This window comes from Haemaphysalis longicornis, unplaced genomic scaffold (assembly GCF_048455015.1).
Source record: "Haemaphysalis longicornis isolate Haplotype H1 unplaced genomic scaffold, Haemaphysalis longicornis Haplotype H1 scaffold_1, whole genome shotgun sequence".
Classification (NCBI taxonomy): Eukaryota; Metazoa; Arthropoda; class Arachnida; order Ixodida; family Ixodidae; genus Haemaphysalis; species Haemaphysalis longicornis.
In genome coordinates this window covers 167,783,566-167,805,486 of record NW_027526203.1, presented here as the reverse complement: position 1 = coordinate 167,805,486, position 21,921 = coordinate 167,783,566, and positions in this window count along the sequence as shown.

Genomic DNA, 21,921 nt, shown 5'->3' with positions numbered 1-21,921 from the left:
ACGCTGGTGTTTCCAGTGTACGCTGGTGTTTCCCACAGCAAAATCGCTGCTAATGGGCAATGAGAGACGAAGACGATTTTGTTTCACCTATATACATAGGCAGATTTATTATATACAACCACCAATCGCGTAGCTAATCCCACTCAATATACATAATACATTTCTTGGGTTCTTCTCCCTCGTCTTAATGCTCCCGGTGTTGATGAGGCTCCTGCGCTTCCAAGTCGTACATCGTGCAGAGTTCAGGTACACGTATACAGCTTTGCTGTAAAAGCCTCGGTGTCTTTGAAGCCCGATGCGTCCTGGCGCGAGGCATTGGAAAACGAGTGTCCCGGTGTTTTATTGCCGTGACTACACGAGACGACTACAGGAGACGCCGACGTTGCTTCGCCCCTAAAAATCGTTGTGAGGTGCACAGAATCGCGCAGACAATCGGAGCGCGAGCCGGGGATCGTGCGCCGGGAAAGGGAAACAACAGTGCCCGAGGAGGGTTCTGAGGAAGGGCGTCGGGGCGCGTGCTGAGAGAGAGGCTGCTGCCGCTTGTGCAAGAGGAGCCGCCTTGACATGGGAAGCTACGGACGAGGGCGAACAGCTGGTTCCTGGCTATGGCGAGCGAGCAGAACCAGCTTCGGTGGGTGCCTACGGGTGCTGTCTAGGGGCCAGGCCGAGTGGTGATGGCGCGGACGCAAAATTAGTTCGACCGCAGATTTACAGATGGTCCAACTATGCTTTTGCCTTCACATTCGTAGCAACTTCTAAGCACCCCCGTATTTTTTTTTTTTTTGCTTATCAAAAGCGATGGGCGTTTAAATCCAAGAATTAGCACCAATTATTGCCACCTCCGTCTAAGATCGATTCCGAATTTCTCACAGTTCGCAGGTTTGGAGTTTCGCAAGGTCAAAAAGAGATACTTTTTCTGCAGTGACTTTACTGCTCTGAATATTTTCTTTTTCAATATCGCAGTTACAATAGCCTCATTAAGGGCGACAACAAGTGCACCCCTCCCACTCTCTAAATCAATGTCCTTTACGGATAACTGTGCACTGGGACATCGCTTTTTCTTTTTAAAATCTTACGCTTCAAATGTTAACCTGGACAGATTCTGGGAAACTAGCGCACATCAACGGATCAAATTTTCGTGCACGCTGTCCAATTTCAGGCCACCTTGACACTACGATTTCTCCATTTTGTTCCGCGTGCATTTGTCGGCTCATTTTTCATGTATGTAGTAGGAGAAACGTCCGATTACTGCACGCCCACCTGACAGCCTGGCCGGACCAAGCGCCGCCGAGAGTGTCCTTGCACGTCGGTACACGCAGCCAATCTCCGCTCGCCGACGGCCGAAACTATGCTGGCCCGGCGATGCCGTGCCGCGGCGCGCATATTAGGCGCGCGGCGCGTTTGGCGGCGTTCTTTTCTTCCACCGCTCTCGTTTCGCGAAGCCATCTCGTCTCGTGAATGGCGATCGTGACTCACCGCCGGGACCACGTCCAATTTGGCGACGCCGCGCTGGCGTGGATAACACCGGCGGCAGCAGTGCGTTTTGGAACGGGGGAGGAGTGCGATCGGGATCGGACCACTTGGTGCCACTTGCTGTTTGCTGCGCTACCGCGCTTCCCCCGACTTTAACAACGCAGCTACGGCCCCCTCTCCCTCCCAGCCTGTTCCCGCCGCTCGTTGATGCGGTTCCGTGCAGGAGATGGACGTGCGAAGACGGCGTGGTCAACTGCGTACGCCAGAAAAAAAAAGGTCTCGAAAGATTGCGCTTGTGATCGTGTGCATCAGAACAGTAGAATAAACGCTTTTGTGCAGCGAAAAAATGGCCTCCTGCCCCTAGGATGCTTTGTTTCTCATGAGCTCGTATATTCGCGGATATTGGGCAGGAAAACCTGGGCGCACTCCTGGGCGCAAGGGGGAGCGAGTAGTAGAGCATTGTTCGTGAGGAGTAACAGCTCAAACAGATGACGCCAGATAGAATTATGCAACTGCAAACAGTGGAATGCTTAAGGTACGAGTAAAATAGGTGGGGAAAGGTGAGCCCCGGTGCTAGTACATTCAACAACTCGACACACATGCAGGCTGGAGCTGAAACATTAATTAAATACGAAAAAGTATTAAATGGTGGAACGCCCACGCATTGGCTTCGGCACGCTTCAGTAGGTGTATTTAAATTTCAGTTCAACAATCGTTTCATGGTTTCATTGGCAAGGTACGGTGGAGCATAACGAAGCAGGGGGCAAATAGCATGCAGCTTGTTCTTAGAAACAAAGGACATATATAAAAGTCCGGAAGACATACGAGTGAGGGATGTTCGAGAGATACGAGATATACGGGGACAGACCCAGATAGCCTGAGGTTCGGTCAGTATAAAATGCTGCTATGAGTAACGGGTCCTAAACGAGAGGGCGAATCATGTGAGCAAGCATATGAGCAAGCATATGTAAGGTATACGAAATCGGGGGCACTTTGACGCTGTGATAAAAAAAAAACGTTATTTACGCAATTCAGAAGTATGCTAAGTTTAATTATGCCGAAGCATGATTAATCGCGATGCATGCAAACTGATCGTAATTTCATGCCTCGTATACGTTTGACAACCACCGGGAGTAGGAAGGACTCGCAGCCTTCTGGGCGGCTGTCTAAAACGCTGTTAACAACATTTTCTCCAGTCCCATTTCGTGATGGAATGGCTGTACAAGTGGCGTCTTCATATCGCTCATTTTAAAACGGGACTACTGATTCTCGGTGATGATCAATGAGACCAAATTATTTACGGTCATAGCTGCAGCTTCGCAACATAATTTTCGTGAACACGAGTTTTCTCCAAGGCGACTTATAAACGTTTACGGAATCTGGGCCCTTTCCCGATAGAAGCCGTGAACTCGGAGACTTGTAGTGAACGAAGATCTATTTTTTTTTAACTGCAGTGTAAATTGACGACCGAGCGGCTTATCAGGAAGACGCAAGACAGTTATGCAGAGCTGTCTTAACGGAAGCGCGTTATATGATACGTGTTCTTATAGAACGCGGGTTAAAAACGGCGTAAAAAGACATGCTTGGGCCAACTTGTCTCAAGAAAACCATCAAGGGTCGACAACGTTTACTTTGCATCTAATCATGCAACACAATTACGTTGCGCACCACAGGGTGGCTAAGTGGCTAACGAGCCTTGCTGCCGTGTACGGGGACGCGGGTGTGATCCCGGCCCCGCCTGCCGTTGTAATGATTAGCCCCGTGCAGAGATTTTGACGCCATTTAATGCTCCCCAGTCAGTCGAAATTAATCTGGAGCCATCTACGGCGCGCCTCATGACTGCAAGTGCAGCTTTGGCGCGCAAAGACCCCAAAATTTCTGAATTTGAGCATTTACATTGCCTTTCTATAAAGCAAAACTGCTTGTCTTCGTGACTTGGGCAGCCTATGGGGCATCTGATTAGGGGAAATGACCCGCGCACTTCTTCCTAGAGGATGACTCATGCCTGATAATTTGAGCGAAGAAAACACCATATAGCAAAGCCATTCGTCTACAAAGACTAAAAAAGAAAGCATAGGGTTTCTTGACGGTGATGAGAGCTTCCGTGTACTGACGGACGTATCGCAGTCACCGCCCATGCTTTGAAGACAGCCTTTCAAGTAAACGAACACCTTGTATATCGGCGCATACTCGTAAGACGCAATGCAGGACGTCGGTCTGTCTCGCTCAATTTTCAGATCTTTCCGGAAACCGCGACGGGTTCTTTTCTCCATGCAAGTTGTATATTAAGGAGAGAACCCAGCGCCCGCAGAAGCAGTCCTGTTCCGGAAACCGGGCGTTTCTCACTCGCTGCACGCAACTGTGGCGCGAGGCGCGCACGGCTGTGGGACCGCCGTGTGTCGTGGAGGAGAGTAGTAGAGCGGGGTGAAGTGCCGCCGTTGTCCCCGTGGCGGCACGCTCTATCATTGCCCGGCACCGTGTACTTAGGCGCGTTCGTCTGTCAGGAGGAAACCGCTCTGGCCGCAACGGCGGCGAGGCTTCTGCGTGCTCCGGACTGGCATGAAGGTCCGGCCCACGACGTCGCTCCCGGTTTGCGGCACCGTGGAAACACGCGCGCCTTCTCCAGCCGCCGGAATCGTGCCGCAATGTGGGAAGAAAAATAATCACGAAAAGGGGCATGGCCCGTGCGCCCGAGAGAGCGTTTGTGCCTGTGCGGCCGCGCCTACCCAATAGCGAACGGGTCACGGGGCGAACGCCGGCGGCGGACGCCCTTGTGCTACCGGGCTTTGCACCTCGCTCACATCCCGATGATGAGACTTCTCGCGCACATCCAAACAGACAAGGGGGAGCGAGCGGTGGACGGTTCTCCGAGGGACGCAGTGGCGCCATCTCTGGAGCGCCGTACGAAAGCGTGGCGGGAGGTGGTCATTTTCAAAACGCGAATAGGGCAGGCCCTGGTCAACGGCTATCGGTACCGAGGCCGGCGTCGAATATTGCCAAATTGCTATCTGATATTTCAGCGAGGAATCGGTGTGGTTCACGGATACGTTTCAACCTAATGCAGAATTATAAAGTCTAGTGTATTATGTCACATTGGAGTTGCAGCTTCGTAATTCGTCACGAGCGAATTTAGAAAGAACGACCACGCGGTAGGGTGCCTTGGTCGCTTTGAAATCCGTTTACATTTCTGCGATAGCCAACACGACAGAATAACTGCAATAACAAAGGTACGTTAACGTTTCAAACATTTCGCAAGTCAAAATTCTCATTAGACTGAGCATGTAAGAACTGTACGGTCATCGCAAAACATAGAGAGCAATATATCTGCTAACGGCACAAACTCAAGTACGGGTGTGTGATGCGGACATTAGCATGAAATTGTGTGTCGGTATTTTCATCAAAAGAATTCTGGAGACCGTTACGAACCGGCCGGCAAAAAATTACCCAATAAATGTGTCCAAGCTGGCTCCACCAACTTTTACGGAAGCGCTTACTGATCCAAAAACATGATATTTATCTAAAAAAAGAAAAAGACCACACTCGTACCAAATGAAAAAGCTATACCACAACCACGCTCACTGCAATAGTGATAAATATGTCCTAATGAATTTACAAAGGCATATAGTCTGCCATTCATGATTTGCAGTCATCGAAAAAAGCTACAACCTGTCATAGACCAAACAGGCAGCGGTTTGTTGACCATTATTAACTATTCTAATAATGTTGTTGCTTCTAGCATATGCCCTTGAAAACCTTGCAGTATTAAATAGGAACCTTTGTTCGACAATGAGCGTGCCTGCAGCCAATAAGTGATACGAAGACTATCCATTAGTCCCCAATAATTATTTACACACTAGAGAGGAAAACATTTAATACACGAACATTTTTTCTTTGGCCAGTTGCGAACAAATTACACCAAAGTTCTGAAAAAAACGTTTGCTGCTACTCCTCTGTTATAATTCCAAGAAGTTTTGACAAGTGCTTACAGCGAAACTTCGACGAAGCCGTGCCTCCCATGGTCATTCATCGTGTCTCAATGACCTTGAGCCGCCGGAGCACAAGTGTGGTAGGTGTTACGTCACACACCACGTGATCCGCTGCGGAGAGGCGTGGCAGCTGCCTCGCCTCTCGGAGCGGAGCCGCTGTGGCACCACGCGACTATAGTTCGTTTCAGAAGCTGCGTACAGTACTGTGGAGGCTACATTGTTAGTCCGCCCACTGAGGGAGCCTAACGCACCGTGAAGGAAAGCAACAATAAACGCCGGGGCCTTGTGCTTCCACCTGCCGAGAGGGGAGACGGAAATGTCCTTCCAAGGCCCCCTTCACGGTAAGTTAGCCGTAGAACCACTAGATCAGGTTTCAGAGTATCGGCACTCTTTTCTTTCATTGTTGTATGCCGCCGACAGCGGCCATTGGTCGAACCGCGTCACGAGACATTTGTTTACCCCGGGCCCATGGGCGCTGACATTTTGGTGCCTCTGTGTTGCCGAGCGCGCACACTTCGATAAGTCGTGATTTTCGGAGCGTCGTGGGGCTGTATGACACGTTGGGAGTGAGTTTTTAAGCCCCCAGAGAGAGTAGCGACGCCGTGCTGCTCTGTACTGGGCTGTTTCAACCGGCGGGAAGGTGGAAAACGCCTGCATCTCTTCCCGCTGGGAAAGAACGACAGTGGCTTAGCGTAACCTATATATAGCCACTTAAAAAGCATAGTTTAGTTAGTGGCTCTATTCCTAGAACTACTAAATAAGCTACGCTAGCGTAACCGAGGCTGACCCTATCGCACCGGCGCGCTGTCTCTAAATCTTCAAAAATTAGACACAGCTGTCTTGGTTGCCTAACAGCGCCCGGACCAATTCCGCCCGTCAATGTCAGCCGCAATAGGGCGGCATAAAGCTGGCAGACACCAAAATGGCTGCCGCCAAGCGGCAGTGCCGTTACTCTGAAGCGTAGCTTATTTAGTGGTTCTAGTTAGGTGTGTTCAGTGGGTGGACTGTTGACAACAGTGTAGCCCCTACAGTGTTGCACGCAGAGAGCGTAGCTGAGTTTGCACGAGCTTAACTGAGTTTGTAGATATAGCGCATCGTTTACAAGGTATGAATAACGCTGAAAGACACGGATAGTCCCTGCAGGCGGAAACGCCGGTACACGCGCCACCGCGGCAAGCATCTGCCTGCACAGTCGACAAGGAGCCCACTCTGCGGTGGATGCCCGATACGGCATACACCGCAGCAGCTAAAGCTTGCCACCGCCCGCCAGAGCGGGACAATTGCTGAAAATCAGTTTATAAATGCGTGAGAGGGGGTGATAGTGCAGTGAAAGATTGCGCTGGTGGTCGTCGTCGGCGCGGCATCGTAAAGCGGTGACTGCATAACTACGGCAATGCTAAGCCTTTTCCGAGCGTCTGGGCCTCGGATGGACCTGTTCGCCGCATGCGGAAACGCTATAGCGTGTCGCTAGTCGTCGCTGTAAATCTTCAATTACTGTCGTAAGCGAGCATGTTGTGTTTGGGGCCCCCATTTCTGGCCTTCAAAGGCTCGTCACTGACGTGCCGACGCGACCACGGCCGATCGACGCGAGGAGCGCGGCGCAGTTGCCGGGTGGTTCGAGCGGGCCGACCGGCCTCACTCGGCATGTAGAGGAGCCTGCGCCACGGGTGCTAAAAAAAAAGTGTGACGCACCGCCGAGCGGAGCCAATGGCTGCGTGCATCTTGAACCAGCCCTGTTTCTCTAGGTGGCCTTGCACCTGGTCGGTGACGTCACACATTCCACGGTGCTTTGGAGACGCGGTGAGAGGGTAAATGCTACAGGCCTTATTGCGGGCCATTTTTAATGAACGATAACTCGTCTAATACTCAACGCGTTTAAAACATTTTTGCGGCAGGACGTTAATCGCAACCTTTGAAACCCTGTTAGGGCCCCTTTAATGAAAGCTGAAGAGGTCAGCCCCACTAACGGTAGGGCTTGCTACTCCAGATGGGGTGAATACAGTGAGGTGAGAGGGGGAAATAGAGAGAGAGAGAAAAAAAGACAAGAAATAAAAAAAGAAAAGAAGAAAAAGTGGCGGGGGTGGGGGTGGAGGAGGGGAGATGTACACTCATATATAATGTATATGTTCAGAGGGCTCACAGGACCTCTTCGAGCCCGGTTTCAGCAAGAAAAGTAAGCATTCCCAGCACTGCCTCGTCGTCAATTCGCCAGGGTCCGAGGAAGTGTGAAAGATCTAGAGCACTTCCACGTCGGTGTCGCACAAGTGCCTTTGATGCTATTGCCCGTTGACTAGCATATCGCGGTCGTGGAGGAGACCACCTCACAGCAGACAAAGTATGCAAGGCCCGATACAAGACCCCATACGTCGTGCGTAAGCGAAGATGGGAGCGCCAAAGGTCAGCCACCGCCAAATCGAGAGGAGACGCCAGCTGCGCGGAAGTCGTCGCCCCCTCACCAAGAGGCGCTAGAGGCGGCGCTCACTCTCCAGGGGGAGAGAAAGAAGACGGAGCAATAGCTGCGCCTCGAGACCAGGTTCGAGGACGTCATCGCCAGGCGCCGACACCAAGGCTCGCAGGCGCGAGTCACGCTCGAGGTCGAAGACTAGGAGCAGTACGCCGAAGCGGATCGCCGGAAAAAAGGTGGGTTGGGCAACTGGGTCTTCTGTCGCTCACAGCAACGACAAAGAATTCCCCCCTCTCACCCCCTCCCCTCTCAGTAGCAATTGCAAAGAATGCTCTGAACTTAAAAATGAATGTGCCGAGCTTAAGAAGCTTATAGCACAACAAAACCAACAGATTAAAGCGCTCATGGAGCGCATGGAGGCACGCGACAGAACCGAGAAATCGGAGGATAGTACCAAGAGAAAGGTAGCTAAGAGAGGAGGGCAATGAATTTGCCCACCAACAGGCCCGAGAACTAATCAGCCGGGCAGAGGGGCAGGAACAGCTACCCATAACGAGCTACAGGGACATAGTCAATCACTATAAAGACGGGAGGAAGCGATATCCTGAACCACACCATTCTCTAAGCAGAGCGCAGAAAGTCATATACAGACAGATCCAAGCCGGGTCGTTCCCCCACCCTTACCTCCGAAACAAGTTCTACCCGGATAGATATGAGAAAGAGTGTCCCAACTGCAGACAACTGGGCACACTCCAGCACATAATAGGAGAGTGCAATTTTCCCAAGTTTACCCCTCCGCCCCTCCCCCCCTCCCCTCACATTAACCCTGAGCGATGGGAGACCTTGTTGTCCAGCCCTGCCCTGGAAGAACAGATCGCGCTGATCACCAGAGGACAGGAGTACCTGGAAACATATGGGGCCCTAGAAGAGGGCACCACCCCATCAAGCGCCTAAACGGCTCTAGAATGCTAAATAAAGTTTGTTCTCTCTCTCTCTCTCGCGGTCGGTGACTTAAAATGTGCCTAATCGTTTCAACAGTAGAGCCCACTGCACACAATGGCGACTCCACCCACCCCAGCTTAAACGGGAAGCTTCGGGTGTATGCAACGTAAAGTCGCAGCCGGTGTAGCGCGCCTTCAGTGCGCTTGGGCAGACACCGCGGATGCCGGAAATCGCACTTACGGTCTATCACATGGAGAGGTGCATACCTTCTCAGAGGATCCTGCCAAGCCGTCAGCTGGAGTTTTCATCCTAGGTCAATTGCAGCTGTTTTGCTATCCTCGTTGGAAAACGGGATTCCAACGGTGTGGTTTAGGTCGCGGGCTTCTCTGGCGGCCGCATCGGAGGCGATGTTGCTCGTTATATCAGAATGACCTGGTAGCCACTGCACGCAGCTTCTGTAATGCCCTATGGGAAAGGGCTTAACGGCTGCTTCGCCGGAGCTGTGAACACCGGCTGGACCGTCTGCGCTTTCGCTTCTGCGCAAGCGGCAGGCTGAATCAATCCAATCATCTAATAGATATAGCCAGACGGCAGGCTGCGATATCTCAAGCAAAGGCAAAGTTGGCTGCTGAAACACCGAAGCAGAGAAAGGCCAGAGTAGCACGTTGGAAAGAAGTTTTTTTTTTTTTTTTTTTTTTTAAGCGCTGAACTTTCCTGAAACACAGTGTACAAAGTCTTCGCGAAATCAAGCCAAACAGACCTTCCGGTCGTGATAATTAGGTTTACAAGTGCTAAACCTGAGCCATTCTTTACGAAAGTACTCCTCCAGCTGAATTGGAAACGGGCAGGACTATTCAGCGCTACGAGTGGAATAGCAAGCCCTCCACACTTAAGTACTCCCCCGTTTTGCTTAGTAGAATTGGCTGCTGACCTATATTGCGTACTAGTTGTGAAAAACCCTTAAAAATAATTTGTTTCAAATCTCCTCGCTTTGCTAAATGTTACGAATTTTAAATTATTCACAACATGGTTTTCAAAACACTTTCTTAGAGAGGAGCTGTATTAGGTTAGATTTCCATACATTTTTCGCTGCCCTTACATCAAAACGCCTTGCGGCAAAGCCAACTTTATCCCCGCATCTTTGCAGCCCGAAGGGTTCCATAGAGAGAGACGCTTGTGTTTGTTTGTTTGTTTGTTTGTTTGTTTGTTTGTTTGTTTGGGTGCTTGCTTGCTGGGCTAAAACTCCCGAGGCTCCACGTGCCTCTAAAGCACGAGGCGTTGTATAGCTCGAGGTGTTCCACAACACGCGCTGTAACCCCACAGTGGAGTAGAACGGGCAGCGGCTCAACGCGTAGGAAACAGGTCGAAGCTATTAGAAAGTGCACGGCGGAAGCGGATCGCGAAGCAAGTCTTACCAAGCAGCAAGATGACGAAGCCGTTCGGGAACGTCGGTATCAAAGCGTCTAAGGCGTTCAATTCAACATTAATGCTTTATTTTCATTCAGAAGTGATCAGGTTCGCGGTCGGATTAACAATGCTTAGGGCCCGGTTAAAAAAAAAACAAGGGAGGCCCCTCCCCCTCCTACCCTACCCTTTCGTTATTCTTGAAACTTACACTTTTTAGAATTCACTACAAAGAACACATGGCGTATTTACTCGTAGAATCTACTGAGTGTTTATGAACATCACCTAGGCGTCTACTTTCTCGCAGAGCACGTGAAGATATTGTAACGCTAAACCAATTCTGCTACGTTGGCTTGGCCACGTGGTTTGGCTTAGCTGAAGAAAAGGAAGAGGATGCGGGAGCTGGGCTCTCTGAAAAGAGAAAGAAGAAGCCGGATCTCTGCTCGCGTCGTGCTCAACGGTGCTCGACTTTCCCCTGCCTTCGGACACTGCGCTGTTGCCTGAAGAAATCCCTCCTGGGCGTAACAATATCGTCATCGGAATTGAACTATGCGAGGAGACGAAAAGACATAGACAGCATTAATATTGGTCGTGGAGAGATCGTCATCGGAATTAAACTATACCAGGAAACGAAAAGACATAGACATCATTAATATTTGTTGGGCTAGGTTCATGTCGGGTTCATACTGAAATAAGGGTAAACTGCGCTAGACGTTAAGACGAAAGGAAGAAATACACACGACACTCAGAAGTGCAGTTTAAGTGTCGTGTGTGTTTCCTCCATTCGTCTTAACCTTTAGGGCCCTTTACCCTTGTTTAAATAGACAACAGCTTTCTTTGAAAACTAGGAAGCGCAATTCAGTAATTCGGCAGCGCACGCTTTGGTTGTCTGCGTGTGAGCACTGCCGAAGTAGACAGGTGGACCTTATTCAGAAACTGTTGGCTCATCCCTACAGTAAATACGCTGCCAGATGTTTGGGTATTTCTGATTTCATACAGTAAGAGAAATTTAGGCTCCCCTTAGGCAGCATTTCCGTTTAAACAGTGATATTATATATATTGTACATGCCGACTCATTTATTATTGCAATGTTTTCTTAATGCGGGTGGCTGAATGAATGAATTTCCTTTTTTAGATCTGGTTTGGGGAACTAAATCTTCTGCAAAAGGTGGCGCATACTGAAAACGAGATCGGTACCAAACTTTTACAAAAATGTTTTTATAAGACTCTAGAATAAACATTCATTCATATTTTCATTAATGCACAGATAGCTCACTTTAAACAGGTAATACATTTAAATTTGCTCAGGAAATATCCACTGCTATAAAAGAAGGCAACAAACTCATATTGCAGGCGCCTTTTCTGCTATTAAGTTGCGGAATAAATTTGCAATTTTACAAGAATTTTCTACTTCAACACAGTGTAAAAAATAGGTTATGCGTTTCGCTGGAATTCAAGCTTGAAATGGGGCGTGTATACGTATTACCACGTTTTCTCTTTTTATTCATCTTTCAGGAATAGAAAAAAAAAAAAAGCGATGTAAGTTTCTACGAGAGTTCTTCTGCCTTTGCTGTAACAGTTTGTTGATGAGATCTTAAACATCGACCTTCCAACAAATCTCAGTCCGGCTGTCCGTCAGCTGGATCAGCTCCGTCGCTCTACGCGATGCAGGGTTTCGGGCGACTGCAAAGTTTTTACCTTATACAGAAGAACTGTGAGCTGACTTCAGGATTATGCACATTATGGAACGAACAGCCTTTTCGAAGCATTAATTATTGAAACAGATAATCTCTGTTTCCATCAGGGGAAGTCAGCAGGAGGGTGAAATTTCTCGTCGACCCAAACCACGAAGTTTGCCTTTTTTTTCCAGTCCTCGGAGGAGGGGGGGTGCTAAGGCCTGGTGGCCCGGTACATTTGAACCCTTTGAACCACGAATAATCTGCCCCTGCTCAGGTTCCTCAGGCTGTTCTCGGGTTAGTTACAATGGTGCTACCCCTGTGGTCGTAATCGCGAAGAAGAACGGAGAAAATTGATAAATTAGCCTAATAACGATATCGCGTTAAGAAATCGAGATTTCAGGGAAATCGAATGATTCTACCAAGCCTGGCATCTTTGCGTTTCGGCGTGCATTTTTGAAAGGAGAGTGCGAAACGTACCCGTACGTCAATGACGCTGGAGGGGTCTCTACACAACGTTGGAGTCGTTAATGATCAGTGCACGCTTTTCATGTTGGAAACGGTTGGCTTGCGCTTCCAAACCGATCCGGCCCAGCCGAACACCCTGCGGCGTGCATGCATCGACTTGACATTGTCCGAAAAATGCGGCTGCAGCTGCAAGTATGGCGATCAGTGTATATCACATGTTGATAATGAAACCATTGTGACCGTCGTTACTAAGTGAAAATGACTATAGCTCCGCTGTTCATCTACAGTGGCAGCGCGGAATGGCCTTGAATTCTTGATTTTTTTTTAAATGCAACACAACTTGTGACGTTCCTGCACAAACTAAATGTCAGTTTTGATCATTTATCCCAGTGGTTGAGTTAATCAGCTGCTTTGTTGTTGTTATAAACACTAGAACAAGGCATTTGATAAAGCATTCTACGAATTTCGAGTTTATATGCTAAACGAACTTCACGTAGACTCCAAACAACAGACATGGCTCGGATGCGATAATCGCCACCATTTTTTTTTTTTTTTTGCTACAGCTAACATCCCAACTTCTGAGTCAAGCCTCGTGTACTCGGCTGCAACCAAAGGTTCTGTGCCATGACTTCATGCATTGCTTCTTACATTCATTTGTTCGCAGACGACTGGGATTTTCCTGGAAATAATTTATGGTGATGTCACCGGCAATTCATCGGGACCTGAATTTTGTTTCTTCACAGGGGAACCTATGGATAATGGAATTGTATACTAAGAAATGTAACTTTCTAGGCAAGGAGGAGGAGGAGGAGGAATAAACTTTTATTGAGGCCCAATCCGACTCCATGTGTGGAGGCAGACCAGTGGGGAGACTCCTTAGTCCAGGAGTCACTGGCTCTGGCTGGCAGTCCGGGCCCGTCTCACCAGGTTAAGCTGGGAGCCGGGTTCAGAGCTGGACAGCTGCGCCGCCCACTGTGAAGGGGAGGGGTGGGGATTGGGAGGGAGGTCGGGTGTGTGGGAGCATTCCCATACGATGTGATACAGTGTACCCCTTTCGGGGCAAAACTTGCACTGTGGTGAGTGAGACGTGGGGAAAATCAAATGCCAAAGTGTATTGTGAGGGAAGATCCGGGTTTGAAGTTGACGGAGAGTGATTTCATCGGCTTTTGTTAGAGACGGGTGAGGTGGAGGGAAGGTGTGACGAGAGAGCTTGTAGTGTGTGAGTATGTCATTGTAGGTGAGTAGGGGGTGGGCATCCAGGGTGGTAGGAGGGGGTTTGGGGGCAATGGCCCGGTGTACCACTTCTCAGGCCGCGTCGTGCGCCGCTCCATTGCCGAGCAACCCACAATGGCCAGGGGTCCATAAAATGTGGCACTCCTCGGGGAGGTAAGTAAAGTGTTCGATGATGCGTAGGGCAGTGCGAGGGAATAGACCTTTTTGAAGGTGTCGGCAGGCTTCCTGCGAGTCCGTGATTACTGCCACGTAGTCGCGACGAGTGGAGGTAAGGGACAGCGCAATGGCTATCTCTTCCGCTTCAGTTTGTGTTGAGGCTCGCGTGGAGGCAGTGGCGACGGTACGTTTTTGACTATCTACAGTCGCGACGGCGTAAGTCGATCGGTTGGGGTATGGGGATGCATCGACGTAAAGCGTGTCCGGCAGATGCTGGTAGTGGGCAACAATCCACGTCTTCCAGCCTAGTACTTCAAGGGACCATGAATACAATACTATAAGACTGGTTCATTCCGAAAATTGACCCGGAGAACAATAATGCCAATTTTAGCGCACACTTTAAACAATTTAGATATATGATAACGAAAACAGATGAAAGTAGGGCGACTCGCCAGCGATTTTCTCGCAATGTCATTGTGACGTCACATGTGCTTGTGCCACTGGTCCCCTCCGCCAAATTAAGCTATACGGTGAGAAACCAGAGTGCGCGATTGAAGTGGAGCTCCTGGTTCCGTTCGATGTAATGGCTTGAATTCCAGCTAGCAGTTAGCGCAATGATTTCTGTATCCTTGTTACCTCGCTAAGGAAGTCTCTGTGGGCGTGTAGCGCGAAATTAGAAGTTCTTTAATATTTGTCATCTATCATAAAGGAAAAAAGCAACAACTCTTCGGGATCGGAAGGGAAGGCTAGCTCTTTCAATTAAAATAAGGGTGTATGTTGTATGCATTTGCCTTTAATAGCACACCCTTCATTCCATTACTTGTTGTTTTAAAGATATTGGATTCTACTGCTAATGTAACACGGACTATTCATTCCATCAGCGTGATGAAAAAAAAACTGCATTTTAGATTGTTTAGATTGTTTTAGACGGGCTATTCATTCCATCAGCGTGATGAAAAAAAAAACTGCATTTTAGATCTCCATTGACCCAAGGAACACCGGCCGGCGGAAAGTAAAATTCCAACTGATCTTCGCCCCATCCTTTGGCCTCGCCTCGCCCGGCACATTGCCCACGTGCGGGGCCCTGACACCTGCGAAATACCCTCCTGAGCGCATTCCAGGCCCACGAGAACCCGATTTTCGGCAGCCCGGACATGGGCCGCTTTAAATAAAGTTTGATCTCTCTCTCTCTCTCTCTCTCTCTCTCAAAGGGCTTCACCACGCTCAGGGTAATGATCTGATGTTCAATGCTGCTCTGCGACGTTGCTAGTAAGACAAAACACTCTCTGCCGGTCCGTTGCTGGTCGAACTGACCAACGCGGGACTTTCGCTTTGAAAATCACAAGTTTGTCCTCAATAGCAAGGTATGGCTGCTTGCTGGGCCATGTGTACTCGAATGAAGAGAAAATTCGAATTTTTCAAGATTGAATTAGCGGGATTCGACTGTACATTGATGCGCGATTAATTTATATCTGCTCCATCAATGATTCGTTATCCTCGTCATGATAACCATATTATGTAATCCTTTCAATGGCACAAAATAATCAACTTCCTTGGGTACATTGTCACTAGAGCCGCACACAAAGCATAGCAGACATGAAATCTGGCCTTAGCTTACCTTCTTTAACGTCCCATCACTTAATGCTTCGCCGTATGCCATGAACCGTTTTAATAACATCCGTTGCAAGAATAATTTATTTCTCCTCCTTGGTGTATTTCCTCTGGGACACATGTATAAGGTTGCCATTGTTCAATGCTACCAAATTTTACACGAACCACCCGTACACACACCACACACATCTGAAATGGAATTACCCGGCCGCATGACTGGCAAAGGTGAACAATCATGTACACATTTGGAAACTGCCCTTGCTAACTACGTGTGATGGTGGTGGTGGTGGTGATGATGTTTATTGACGGGTGGACCTAGCCTTGCGTGGTATGCCGGCAATTGCTCACCCGATCAGCACCTTTTTACCGCTATGCGCGGGAATTCACCATGACTCGCTGAGGCTTGTGACACGTAAAAATTGCAGGATCAAACGAAAGATGTCCCTCCTCGTGATCCAATGGCCTTCCGGGAAAATTAAATCGTTCAAAGAGGCATGCGGAGCGGCCATCCGTCGCAGTTCTTTAAACAAAGCTAACCGCTCCTCCGCATGCTCTCGGCAGTCCATAATAAAATGACCGATGTCGCCTGTAGCACCACACGTTCCACACAGAGGTGAAGCGATAATGTTCAGCTTATGGAGCCACGCCGGTGTCCGCGCTGAGTTGGTCCGGATGCGGAACAGTAAGGTTGCCTCTGTCCTCTTCATTCCTTTTGTGACACAAGGTCGATGTTGTGGTCGCCAAAGAGAGCGGAAATGATCTTGTATGATTGTTTTTAAAATGCGCCGTTCATCTGGAGCCACCTTCAGAAGACGAGTGCACGATGTCGCTTCACGAGCCAACTGGTCCGCAGCCTAGAAACCATGTTATGGGAGTTCCCATAGATGGACATTAATTTCAAAAATTCATTAGGAAACACTGTATAATCGAGAACTCTATATTTACTGTAAGAGCACGACCTAACGTTTGTATGATCAAGGACCATTCATTGATGTACCACGTTTCCTTTAACTTGAAGTCACGGGTCTTACGGAAGGTCGTCCGGTCGGGAAGCATTTGCATAAATAAAAGGCCAGGACACCGACCACAGTGTCAATAACAAAGCATGTTTAATATCCCGGCTCCCTCACGGGAGCCTTGACTACAATGAAAAAAACAAAACAAGGAATGTTCGCCTTATGCACGCGTGCAGACGACACTGGCCACGCATCTTGCCGAGATCGGTGGCGAAATTCCCGCGTCGAACATACAGGCATTCGCCTGTATGTTCGACGACTGCAGATACAGGCGTGAAACAGCCTTCTTCAACTTTACCTCTGGGCCCCAATTCTCTAAAACGAGAAGCCGTCGTTTTGAAACGACGCGGTAGCTCCGTGAAAATGCATGTGTTCTTTGGAGGTGCGCCGCTATGAATGTGGAGGATGGACGAGATAAGCCAAGAAATGCACTGTGGCAAGGGCGCAAAGAGGCAAGCAAAACGACAGGGGGCCGAGCCCGCCCCTTTGCGCCCCTTTCGTTATAGTGGCCTTCAGCATATTTATTTAGTATTACGTGATGTTTTTCATATTCATTTTAACCCCATGACTAAGCTCTCTGAGAGCAGGTTCTGAAGCAACTGTTGCATTTGTTCTCCAGACTCGCTTAACAAGACTATGTCGCCTGCAAATCTCGAGTGGCTCAAAAATTCCCCATTTATTTGATATCCGTTCTCTCCTAGTCAAGCTCCTCGAAAAGTTGCTTTTGAGCAACCGTTTTCACTAATTTCTACTACAACGTTTGGGGATATATTTCTAGGAATAGTCATTTCATTTCACGTAACAACCGCCCGAATAAAGTTGACAGTATTACCAAAACAAATAAAATAACGAGATCACTACGAGCGTCACTCAGGTGATGCGAAGGATACAATTAATCAATCGCGTGAAGATTGTTCTCAGCCTGATTGTTAGTCTGGTTTTCATAAAACAAGTCTGCATGATATGACAGTTTGAGTTTGTTTCCACTAACTTCAACTTCAACTCGTCCTTCAACCAAGAGAGCGGTGACGCATTAACAAGTTAAAAACAGTCAAACGGGTAATGACGACAGCTTTCAAATCCCCTGAACGGTGGGATGCGGCCACTAGCAGCAGCCCCATTGGCCTGTTTGACAAACCGGACCGCCTAGACGGACTCCCACTGACGCCATTTACTGTTTACTTTGGAACACCCCTTCTATTCAAATGAGCGGCTTTTAATACGGCTTTCCTGTTCCGCCTTAGTAGCCCAGGGGTAGAATCGTGAGTTTTCACGGGCTCTGCCTGAGTTCAGACCCCAGCGCTTCTATTTTTGCCGCAAAGACCGCCGATTTTTTACTGCAGCATGCTCTCTTAGGTCAAATGTACATTTTTTTTTTAAATATAAGGGTAGTTGGTACCCTTTAGGTCGGTTTAGCCTACCTGCACGTTTACTGATTAGAATCGAAAAAATTTCGGCCACGTTCGCAATTGAGATGCGATAACTGAGGAAACAGCAGGGCTGGTGGTCTTCACTGCATATAGCTTTAATTAACCGCGTGTGCAATTGGCTCAGCGTACAAGTCAAACGCAAATCAAATAAGAATTGTAAACTTGCAAAGCAAGTCATTTGGGCTTGAAACTTTTATAGCAGTACGAAAAGCGGGGTAAACAATAAATGTTCCGAGCCAGCTCGTAGACATGTACGCAGCTGAAACGAATACGAAACAACCGCTGCCCGACGCTGAGACAATCTGACGTCGTGGAGACGAATTTTTACACGACACCGGCCAACTGGTATAAGTGACACTAGAGCATTGCACGGGCCCTGGCCGGCCCGAAAGCCCGGGCCCGACTCGGCCCGTGGGCCGGGCCGGGCCGGGCCGCCCGAAGTCGATTATAGGCGGGCCCGGGCCGGGCCCGGGCTCAGTGCCGCGGGCCTGGGCCAGGCTCGGGCTCGAAGCCGTGGGCCTGGGCCGGGCTTGGGCTTGAATTCATAGGCCCGGCCGTTAATAGTTCCGACGTGAAGTGTAGAAAAGAGCATAAAAATGAATATTCTGAGTTTATTTTGACGCGCTTCTGGCATTTGATTTTCCCCACCTCTCACTCACCACAGTGCAAGTTTTGCCCCGAAAGGGGTACACTGTATCACATCGTATGGGAATGCTCCCACACACCCAACCTCCCTCCCAATCCCCACCCCTCCCCTTCACAGTGGGCGGCGCAGCTGTCCAGCTCTGAACCCGGCTCCCAGCTTAACCTGGTGAGACGGGCCCGGACTGCCAGCCAGAGCCAGGGACTCCTGGACTAAGGAGTCTCCCCACTGGTCTGCCTCCACACACGGAGTCAGATTGGGCCTAAATAAAAGTTTATTCCTCCTCCTCCTTGATGTTAGTTGTACGCATTATTTTAAAAACGTGTTTTGCTATAGGTTTGAGTCACTATACTGTAATTTTAATGACATTGCATGTACTGCAACAAGATTTAAATTTCGGTGTATAATATACCAAAGGTGCGTTTACAAGGAATGCCCTGGCGGGGAAGGAATTAATTAAGACAACCTGGAGCTGTGCACCCATGTATATTTATACGTGTTTCAGATGTACACCCATCTAAATACGGCTGCCGTGGCTGGGAATCACCCGCCGCGGTGGCTCAGTGGCTAAGGCGTTGCGCTGCTGAGCACGAGGTCGCGGGTTCGATTCCCGGCCGCGGCCGCCGCTTTTCTGATGGAGGCGAAAAGCAAAAACGCCCGTGTGTACGAGATTTCGGCGCACGATAAAGATCCCCAGGTGGTCAAAATTAATCCGGAGCCCTCCACTACGGCGCGCCTCATCGCCTGCGTTGCGTCGGCGCGTTAAACCCCACAATCAATCAAATCAATCAGTGGCTGGGAATCAAACTCGCATGCTAGAGAAACACCACCGCTTAACAACGACTGCAGGGAAAATATTTCAATGCACGCACGTACTCGTGGATTCAAATGGGAAGCAAAAAATTTCAGCAATACCAACTTGTGGCCGAGACAACCACATGAAGTTGCCAAGAGTCTGGTCATCACAGGTTATGGTGTCTCTCGTGTAAGATTACGAGCTATTATGACGCCGATGTGTCGTGAACTGCAGACCGTGTAAGCTAAACTACGTGCCCTTTTAAACCCTTATTTTTTGCGTTTCAATTCTGACGTGCTTGAGACTAGAGGCTCCGTCTGATTGCCAGATACGAAGACACTGGACCAAATATAATAAACAAATTTTCTTCACCGTCTAAGACCGGGGCTAGTCACACACACGCGGGCCATCCCTAGGCTCAAAAATAAATGACCGGGTCCGGGCCGGGCCGGGGCTTAAAACGATGGGCCCGGCCAGGCTCACTTATGAAAGCCTGGGCGCTGGCCGGGCCCGGGATCTATTGCATTTTTTATTGTCTCACATAGCAACGTAAGTGAGATGAAGGAGATGACATGATTCTTGGACGCTAAGGAGGAAAGAAGAGAAGGAAGACGATGAACGCTCGAACGCCATGATCATGTTAAGCAGGAATTCAGTCTGATGTAAATGCAGTTATTCTATCTTTACGGCGGCGTCGGACTCCTTTCTTCATCTTGGTGCCTGGAAACCCGGGAAGGAAGTAGTCGGCGCCACCAAGCTGGTGGGACGGGTACCAACCAAACTGAAAGCGGCGGCTACGGCGTCCACAAGGTGGACCAGATCTCGGTAACGTTCTCATGACTCGAAGTCATCCGACCTTCGGCCTTTTAGATGAAGGAATATAGCTATGCGGATAAAGGACTGTTCCAATTGGCGGAGCCATGGTGGTGCTGTCCAAATACGACCAACGCGATGGACAGACAAGAGAGCGGCGACAGAGCATCCTCACCTCCAACGATCGCCCTCGATGGGACCTGGGAGCTACTCCGTACACGGTGAGGAGAAGACTGAAACTAATCGCGCGACGAAAGACACGCTACATCAACAGCACGAAAGAAGTTTCACTCGACCTAGGATGCCGCTTCAAAAGCTAAAGGCACAAAAGGACAGAGAAAGGGGAATCGCTCGGAGATAGGGCAGCGATGCAAGGGCAACATTCAGCTGGACCGTCAGAACCACAGATGTGTATGATATGTTGAAGAATTTTCTGCGCGACACACGAAGAGCTGAAGTTGTGCTAAGGCGGTTAAATGACGCAATCGAACAGGTTATCCACAACGACTGCCTGAATGAGGAATTCACAGCCAACATTGAGCATGAAGACCAGATAATTGACATATTGAGCCGATTGTACCACTTGTTAAATGAAAAGGCGGACACCAGGGAGTATTGCAAAGTCATGAAGACATTGAATGCATCGGCAAACTTCAAGGAGTTTTTTGCAGGGACTAGGGGGTGCTACGAACACACCGATGTTCAGGACGCTGCTGAAGGAGTTCACTCACCAGAAACTTCTCTCCCATCCCATTTTCTGTCACAACCAAAAGGGGGGACTATGTCACAATTCTTTGCCACACTGGACATCCAAACGGAAGATGCCTTGCCATCAACTTCACCTGAAGAGTCTTCGGAGCTGACCGGAAGCAACATAGTCGGCTCGTCAAGCCCGGTAACATCTTCACAAGTCCCATATAGCAAATGTCCCGAGGGTGTAAACACAAGTGATTGTTCTGTGGAAGTTGAACGGAGAGATGGGACATTTGTAGTGGACGGTCAAAGATTCCACAAAGATCCCGAGACTGCCATTACCCATAATGGACGACGCACGTGTATGGGAACAGTTCACAGCGGGCGTTTTTGGGGGAGCAATAATGCATCAGACATGAAGAATAGGATTGCCAAATCAGTAAGATCGAGGAAGGAGTGGAAGGCGCTTCAAAACTCTTTTCGGGCCAATGAAGAATTTCCATCAGAATTTAAGACCGTGGAAGATAAGCTGCGAATTTCATCCTGGATACGTCGACGGCAGCGGTACTCTCGGCGTGTGCCCAAAAGACGAGCCCTAGTGGCAGCCTGGACATCTGACTGACTTAGCGGTATCGACAGGAACGGAGTTATTGTGCTTTGGGGTCAAAACTTGCACAGTCTATTCCCTGACGGACCAACGTTCGGAGGACCTGTGATTTGCTGTGTTGGGGAGTGGCTACCTTCATTTTTTGTGAGGGGCCAGGAGAATGTTGCATTTTTTGCGCGGGACATTGGGGCAATAATGAAAATAAAGAAGAGGACGATTCAGGGGTCGACAGAAAGATAGAGAAGGAAGAAGTAGACGATCGGAAACGGTGTACATTCATAGCGGTCTTATGTAAATGGAGTCATTCTTTCCTTTGCTGTGGCTTGGACTCCTTTCTTCCACAGGCTCGGTGTTACGGGCCCGGGTCGGGCTTGGGCTTCACAGAGTGGGCTCGGGCCGGGCTCGGGCCTTGAATTCAGGCCCCTGCAGTGCTGTAAGCGACACTGCCACTCACGTGACCCTGTTTGTCGAGTCATACCCGATGCTTCGGGAAACGATTACTGTGAGGCGTAGCAGAGTAAGGGACGTGAAGGGCCGATCAGACGTAACCGTAGCACTGCGGTGGTGGCC